The following is a 6,000-nucleotide window of genomic DNA, read 5'->3' as shown; positions in this document are numbered from 1 at the left end:
GTGTGGTGTGGCCGTAGGCTCTGGGCCTAGTGAGTTTTGTACTTTTAAGCATCTAGTCGGCTAGACCTTGCAGTTTTGAAAGGCAATTGTGAAATGGCTCACTTCCTGAACTTGGAGCACAAAAAAGCCTACAGCACCTGGTATTCCCAGGTGGTCTCCCATCCAGGTACTAACTAGGCCCGACACTGCTTAGCTTCCGAGATCAGACGAGATCGGGCGCAATCAGTGTGGTGTGGCCGTAGGCTCTGGGCCTAGTGAGTTTTGTACTTTTAAGCATCTAGTCAGCTAGACCTTGCAGTTTTGAAAGGCAATTGAGAAATGGCTCACTTCCTGAACTTGGAGCACAAAAAAGCCTACAGCACCTGGTATTCCCAGGCGGTCTCCCATCCAGGTACTAACGAGGCCCGACACTGCTTAGCTTCCGAGATCAGACGAGATCGGGCGCAATCAGTGTGGTGTGGCCGTAGGCTCTGGGCCTAGTGAGTTTTGTACTTTTAAGCATCTAGTCAGCTAGACCTTGCAATTTTGAAAGGCAATTGAGAAATGGCTCACTTCCTGAACTTGGAGCACAAAAAAGCCTACAGCACCTGGTATTCCCAGGCGGTCTCCCATCCAGGTACTAACGAGGCCCGACACTGCTTAGCTTCCGAGATCAGACGAGATCGGGCGCATTCAGTGTGGTGTGGCCGTAGGCTCTGGTTCTTGTGAGTTTTGTACTTTTAAGCATCTAGTCGGCTAGACCTTGCAGTTTTGAAAGGCAATTGAGAAATGGCTCACTTCCTGAACTTGGAGTACAAAAAAGCCTACAGCACCTGGTATTCCCAGGCGGTCTTCCATCCAGGTACTAACTAGGCCCGACACTGCTTAGCTTCTGAGATCAGACGAGATCAGGCACATTCAGTGTGGTGTGGCCGTAGGCTCTGGGCCTAGTGAGTTTTGTACTTTTAAGCATCTAGTCGGCTAGACCTTGCAGTTTTAAAAGGCAATTGAGAAAGGGCTCACTTCCTGAACTTGGAGCACAAAAAAGCCTACAGCACCTGGTATTCCCAGGCGGTCTCCCATCCAGGTACTAACTAGGCCTGACACTGCTTAACTTCCGAGATCAGGTGCATTCAGTGTGGTGTGGCCGTAGGCTCTAGGAATGCTAAGAATATTACTCTTATGCATTTGCATTTAGTAAGCTAAGCCATGCAGCCACTTGCAACATGATACCACGCTCATCGCTCATCGCTCGATCAGGCGAGATATATAAGACTGGTGGGCCCATTCAGGACTCCTATGTCTGGTAGGATAACTTTAATTCATCCATCCTGTGTCTGTTGCAGGGAGGTGGAGAGAACAATCAACACAATAATGGTTTTCTTTCATGCCTCTTGAAGGACTCAATATTCTCTGTACTGCATTACATGTGAAAGTCGATTTATTACCCATGAACACACTACCTGTATGCTAATTCTATGTAAAAAGGTAGCTCCAGCCCTCATGATGTTGTCCAACATTTCCGCTATAAAACGGGATACAATTATTTTGGAAACATACCAAATTTGAAAAATAATTGAGAAGTTGCGCAATTACTAATCATGGAGCACAAAAAAAGCCTACAGCACCTGGTATTCCCAGGCAGTCTCCCATCCAGGTACTAACTAGGCCCGACCCTGCTTAGCTTCCGAGATCGGGCGCATTCAGTGTGGTGTGGCCGTAGGCTCTGGGCCTAGTGAGTTTGTACTTTTAAGCATCTAGTCGGCTAGACCTTGCAGTTTTGAAAGGCAATTGTGAAATGGCTCACTTCCTGAACTTGGAGCACAAAAAAGCCTACAGCACCTGGTATTCCCAGGTGGTCTCCCATCCAGGTACTAACTAGGCCCGACACTGCTTAGCTTCCGAGATCAGACGAGATCGGGCGCATTCAGTGTGGTGTGGCTGTAGGCTCTGGGCCTAGTGAGTTTTGTACTTTTAAGCATCTAGTCGGCTAGACCTTGCAGTTTTGAAAGGCAATTGAGAAATGGCTCACTTCCTGAACTTGGAGTACAAAAAAGCCTACAGCACCTGGTATTCCCAGGCGGTCTCCCATCCAGGTACTAACTAGGCCCGACACTGCTTAGCTTCTGAGATCAGACGAGATCAGGCGCATTCAGTGTGGTGTGGCCGTAGGCTCTGGGCCTAGTGAGTGTTGTACTTTTAAGCATCTAGTCGGCTAGACCTTGCAGTTTTAAAAGGCAATTGAGAAAGGGCTCACTTCCTGAACTTGGAGCACAAAAAAGCCTACAGCACCTGGTATTCCCAGGCGGTCTCCCATCCAGGTACTAACTAGGCCTGACACTGCTTAACTTCCGAGATCAGACGAGATCGGGTGCATTCAGTGTGGTGTGGCCGTAGGCTCTAGGAATGCTAAGAATATTACTCTTATGCATTTGCATTTAGTAAGCTAAGCCATACAGCCACTTGCAACATGATACCACGCTCATCGCTCGATCAGGCGAGATATATAAGACTGGTGGGCCCATTCAGGACTCCTATGTCTGGTAGGATAACTTTAATTCATCCATCCTGTGTCTGTTGCAGGGAGGTGGAGAGAACAATCAACACAATAATGGTTTTCTTTCATGCCTCTTGAAGGACTCAATATTCTCTGTACTGCATTACATGTGAAAGTCGATTTATTACCCATGAACACACTACCTGTATGCTAATTCTATGTAAAAAGGTAGCTCCAGCCCTCATGATGTTGTCCAACATTTCCGCTATAAAACGGGATACAATTATTTTGGAAACATACCAAATTTGAAAAATAATTGAGAAGTTGCGCAATTACTAATCATGGAGCACAAAAAAAGTCTACAGCACCTGGTATTCCCAGGCAGTCTCCCATCCAGGTACTAACTAGGCCCGACCCTGCTTAGCTTCCGAGATCGGGCGCATTCAGTGTGGTGTGGCCGTAGGCTCTGGGCCTAGTGAGTTTGTACTTTTAAGCATCTAGTCGGCTAGACCTTGCAGTTTTGAAAGGCAATTGTGAAATGGCTCACTTCCTGAACTTGGAGCACAAAAAAGCCTACAGCACCTGGTATTCCCAGGTGGTCTCCCATCCAGGTACTAACTAGGCCCGACACTGCTTAGCTTCCGAGATCAGACGAGATCGGGCGCATTCAGTGTGGTGTGGCCGTAGGCTCTGGGCCTAGTGAGTTTTGTACTTTTAAGCATCTAGTCGGCTAGACCTTGCAGTTTTGAAAGGCAATTGAGAAATGGCTCACTTCCTGAACTTGGAGTACAAAAAAGCCTACAGCACCTGGTATTCCCAGGCGGTCTCCCATCCAGGTACTAACTAGGCCCGACACTGCTTAGCTTCTGAGATCAGACAAGATCAGGCGCATTCAGTGTGGTGTGGCCGTAGGCTCTGGGCCTAGTGAGTGTTGTACTTTTAAGCATCTAGTCGGCTAGACCTTGCAGTTTTAAAAGGCAATTGAGAAAGGGCTCACTTCCTGAACTTGGAGCACAAAAAAGCCTACAGCACCTGGTATTCCCAGGCGGTCTCCCATCCAGGTACTAACTAGGCCTGACACTGCTTAACTTCCGAGATCAGACGAGATCGGGTGCATTCAGTGTGGTGTGGCCGTAGGCTCTAGGAATGCTAAGAATATTACTCTTATGCATTTGCATTTAGTAAGCTAAGCCATACAGCCACTTGCAACATGATACCACGCTCATCGCTCGATCAGGCGAGATATATAAGACTGGTGGGCCCATTCAGGACTCCTATGTCTGGTAGGATAACTTTAATTCATCCATCCTGTGTCTGTTGCAGGGAGGTGGAGAGAACAATCAACACAATAATGGTTTTCTTTCATGCCTCTTGAAGGACTCAATATTCTCTGTACTGCATTACATGTGAAAGTCGATTTATTACCCATGAACACACTACCTGTATGCTAATTCTATGTAAAAAGGTAGCTCCAGCCCTCATGATGTTGTCCAACATTTCCGCTATAAAACGGGATACAATTATTTTGGAAACATACCAAATTTGAAAAATAATTGAGAAGTTGCGCAATTACTAATCATGGAGCACAAAAAAGCCTACAGCACCTGGTATTCCCAGGCAGTCTCCCATCCAGGTACTAATTAGGCCCGACCCTGCTTAGCTTCCGAGATTGGGCACATTCAGTGTGGTGTGGCCGTAGGCTCTGGGCCTAGTGAGTTTTGTACTTTTAAGCATCTAGTCGGCTAGACCTTGCAGTTTTGAAAGGCAATTGAGAAATGGCTCACTTCCTGAACTTGGAGCACAAAAAAGCCTACAGCACCTGGTATTCCCAGGCGGTCTCCCATCCAGGTACTAACTAGGCCTGACACTGCTTAACTTCCGAGATCAGACGAGATCGGGTGCATTCAGTGTGGTGTGGCCGTAGGCTCTAGGAATGCTAAGAATATTACTCTTATGCATTTGCATTTAGTAAGCTAAGCCATGCAGCCACTTGCAACATGATACCACGCTCATCGCTCGATCAGGCGAGATATATAAGACTGGTGGGCCCATTCAGGACTCCTATGTCTGGTAGGATAACTTTAATTCATCCATCCTGTGTCTGTTGCAGGGAGGTGGAGAGAACAATCAACACAATAATGGTTTTCTTTCATGCCTCTTGAAGGACTCAATATTCTCTGTACTGCATTACATGTGAAAGTCGATTTATTACCCATGAACACACTACCTGTATGCTAATTCTATGTAAAAAGGTAGCTCCAGCCCTCATGATGTTGTCCAACATTTCCGCTATAAAACGGGATACAATTATTTTGGAAACATACCAAATTTGAAAAATAATTGAGAAGTTGCGCAATTACTAATCATGGAGCACAAAAAAGCCTACAGCACCTGGTATTCCCAGGCAGTCTCCCATCCAGGTACTAACTAGGCCCGACCCTGCTTAGCTTCCGAGATTGGGCACATTCAGTGTGGTGTGGCCGTAGGCTCTGGGCCTAGTGAGTTTTGTACTTTTAAGCATCTAGTCGGCTAGACCTTGCAGTTTTGAAAGGCAATTGTGAAATGGCTCACTTCCTGAACTTGGAGCACAAAAAAGCCTACAGCACCTGGTATTCCCAGGCGGTCTCCCATCCAGGTACTAACTAGGCCTGACACTGCTTAACTTCCAAGATCAGACGAGATCGGGTGCATTCAGTGTGGTGTGGCCGTAGGCTCTAGGAATGCTAAGAATATTACTCTTATGCATTTGCATTTAGTAAGCTAAGCCATGCAGCCACTTGCAACATGATACCACGCTCATCGCTCGATCAGGCGAGATATATAAGACTGGTGGGCCCATTCAGGACTCCTATGTCTGGTAGGATAACTTTAATTCATCCATCCTGTGTCTGTTGCAGGGAGGTGGAGAGAACAATCAACACAATAATGGTTTTCTTTCATGCCTCTTGAAGGACTCAATATTCTCTGTACTGCATTACATGTGAAAGTCGATTTATTACCCATGAACACACTACCTGTATGCTAATTCTATGTAAAAAGGTAGCTCCAGCCCTCATGATGTTGTCCAACATTTCCGCTATAAAACGGGATACAATTATTTTGGAAACATACCAAATTTGAAAAATAATTGAGAAGTTGCGCAATTACTAATCATGGAGCACAAAAAAAGCCTACAGCACCTGGTATTCCCAGGCAGTCTCCCATCCAGGTACTAACTAGGCCCGACCCTGCTTAGCTTCCGAGATCGGGCGCATTCAGTGTGGTGTGGCCGTAGGCTCTTGGCCTAGTGAGTTTGTACTTTTAAGCATCTAGTCGGCTAGACCTTGCAGTTTTGAAAGGCAATTGTGAAATGGCTCACTTCCTGAACTTGGAGCACAAAAAAGCCTACAGCACCTGGTATTCCCAGGTGGTCTCCCATCCAGGTACTAACTAGGCCCGACACTGCTTAGCTTCCGAGATCGGGCGCATTCAGTGTGGTGTGGCCGTAGGCTCTGGGCCTAGTGAGTTTTGTACTTTTAAGCATC

General features: G+C 46.6%; 12 non-coding genes and 8 pseudogenes across 12 annotated transcripts; all 20 read right to left on the bottom strand.

Annotated features, from left to right (window-relative positions):
• Positions 1 to 19, bottom strand: part of LOC138547126 (5S ribosomal RNA) — a 109-nt pseudogene extending 90 nt beyond the window's left edge.
• Positions 20 to 125: 106 nt separating this feature from the next.
• LOC138548102 (5S ribosomal RNA) lies at positions 126 to 244 on the bottom strand. The gene has a single exon (XR_011291917.1). It is a non-coding gene; the product is annotated as a 5S ribosomal RNA (ribosomal RNA).
• Positions 245 to 350: 106 nt separating this feature from the next.
• Positions 351 to 469, bottom strand: LOC138537107 (5S ribosomal RNA). Its single transcript, XR_011285255.1, has one exon. It is a non-coding gene; the product is annotated as a 5S ribosomal RNA (ribosomal RNA).
• Positions 470 to 575: 106 nt separating this feature from the next.
• Positions 576 to 694, bottom strand: LOC138550393 (5S ribosomal RNA). The gene has a single exon (XR_011294147.1). It is a non-coding gene; the product is annotated as a 5S ribosomal RNA (ribosomal RNA).
• Positions 695 to 800: 106 nt separating this feature from the next.
• LOC138540050 (5S ribosomal RNA) lies at positions 801 to 919 on the bottom strand. Its single transcript, XR_011288109.1, has one exon. It is a non-coding gene; the product is annotated as a 5S ribosomal RNA (ribosomal RNA).
• Positions 920 to 1,025: 106 nt separating this feature from the next.
• LOC138543009 (5S ribosomal RNA) lies at positions 1,026 to 1,134 on the bottom strand (annotated as a pseudogene).
• A 461-nt stretch (positions 1,135 to 1,595) lies between these two features.
• LOC138543625 (5S ribosomal RNA) lies at positions 1,596 to 1,704 on the bottom strand (annotated as a pseudogene).
• Positions 1,705 to 1,809: 105 nt separating this feature from the next.
• LOC138537669 (5S ribosomal RNA) lies at positions 1,810 to 1,928 on the bottom strand. Its single transcript, XR_011285798.1, has one exon. It is a non-coding gene; the product is annotated as a 5S ribosomal RNA (ribosomal RNA).
• Positions 1,929 to 2,034: 106 nt separating this feature from the next.
• Positions 2,035 to 2,153, bottom strand: LOC138543407 (5S ribosomal RNA). Its single transcript, XR_011290604.1, has one exon. It is a non-coding gene; the product is annotated as a 5S ribosomal RNA (ribosomal RNA).
• Positions 2,154 to 2,259: 106 nt separating this feature from the next.
• On the bottom strand, positions 2,260 to 2,378 carry LOC138549147 (5S ribosomal RNA). The gene has a single exon (XR_011292932.1). It is a non-coding gene; the product is annotated as a 5S ribosomal RNA (ribosomal RNA).
• Positions 2,379 to 2,832: 454 nt separating this feature from the next.
• LOC138544343 (5S ribosomal RNA) lies at positions 2,833 to 2,941 on the bottom strand (annotated as a pseudogene).
• A 105-nt stretch (positions 2,942 to 3,046) lies between these two features.
• Positions 3,047 to 3,165, bottom strand: LOC138550243 (5S ribosomal RNA). Its single transcript, XR_011294000.1, has one exon. It is a non-coding gene; the product is annotated as a 5S ribosomal RNA (ribosomal RNA).
• A 106-nt stretch (positions 3,166 to 3,271) lies between these two features.
• On the bottom strand, positions 3,272 to 3,390 carry LOC138537345 (5S ribosomal RNA). Its single transcript, XR_011285484.1, has one exon. It is a non-coding gene; the product is annotated as a 5S ribosomal RNA (ribosomal RNA).
• A 106-nt stretch (positions 3,391 to 3,496) lies between these two features.
• Positions 3,497 to 3,615, bottom strand: LOC138549146 (5S ribosomal RNA). The gene has a single exon (XR_011292931.1). It is a non-coding gene; the product is annotated as a 5S ribosomal RNA (ribosomal RNA).
• Positions 3,616 to 4,068: 453 nt separating this feature from the next.
• On the bottom strand, positions 4,069 to 4,177 carry LOC138546875 (5S ribosomal RNA; annotated as a pseudogene).
• A 106-nt stretch (positions 4,178 to 4,283) lies between these two features.
• Positions 4,284 to 4,402, bottom strand: LOC138549145 (5S ribosomal RNA). The gene has a single exon (XR_011292930.1). It is a non-coding gene; the product is annotated as a 5S ribosomal RNA (ribosomal RNA).
• Positions 4,403 to 4,855: 453 nt separating this feature from the next.
• On the bottom strand, positions 4,856 to 4,964 carry LOC138546729 (5S ribosomal RNA; annotated as a pseudogene).
• Positions 4,965 to 5,070: 106 nt separating this feature from the next.
• On the bottom strand, positions 5,071 to 5,189 carry LOC138537793 (5S ribosomal RNA). Its single transcript, XR_011285917.1, has one exon. It is a non-coding gene; the product is annotated as a 5S ribosomal RNA (ribosomal RNA).
• A 454-nt stretch (positions 5,190 to 5,643) lies between these two features.
• LOC138543624 (5S ribosomal RNA) lies at positions 5,644 to 5,752 on the bottom strand (annotated as a pseudogene).
• A 105-nt stretch (positions 5,753 to 5,857) lies between these two features.
• LOC138542648 (5S ribosomal RNA) lies at positions 5,858 to 5,966 on the bottom strand (annotated as a pseudogene).
• Between the last annotated feature and the right edge of the window lie 34 nt (positions 5,967 to 6,000).

Source organism: Ambystoma mexicanum, unplaced genomic scaffold (genome assembly GCF_040938575.1).
Source record: "Ambystoma mexicanum isolate Mex_15411 unplaced genomic scaffold, UKY_AmexF1_1 Mex_scaf10, whole genome shotgun sequence".
Lineage (NCBI taxonomy): Eukaryota > Metazoa > Chordata > Amphibia > Caudata > Ambystomatidae > Ambystoma > Ambystoma mexicanum.
This window is presented reverse-complemented; position numbering and strand designations above follow the sequence as displayed.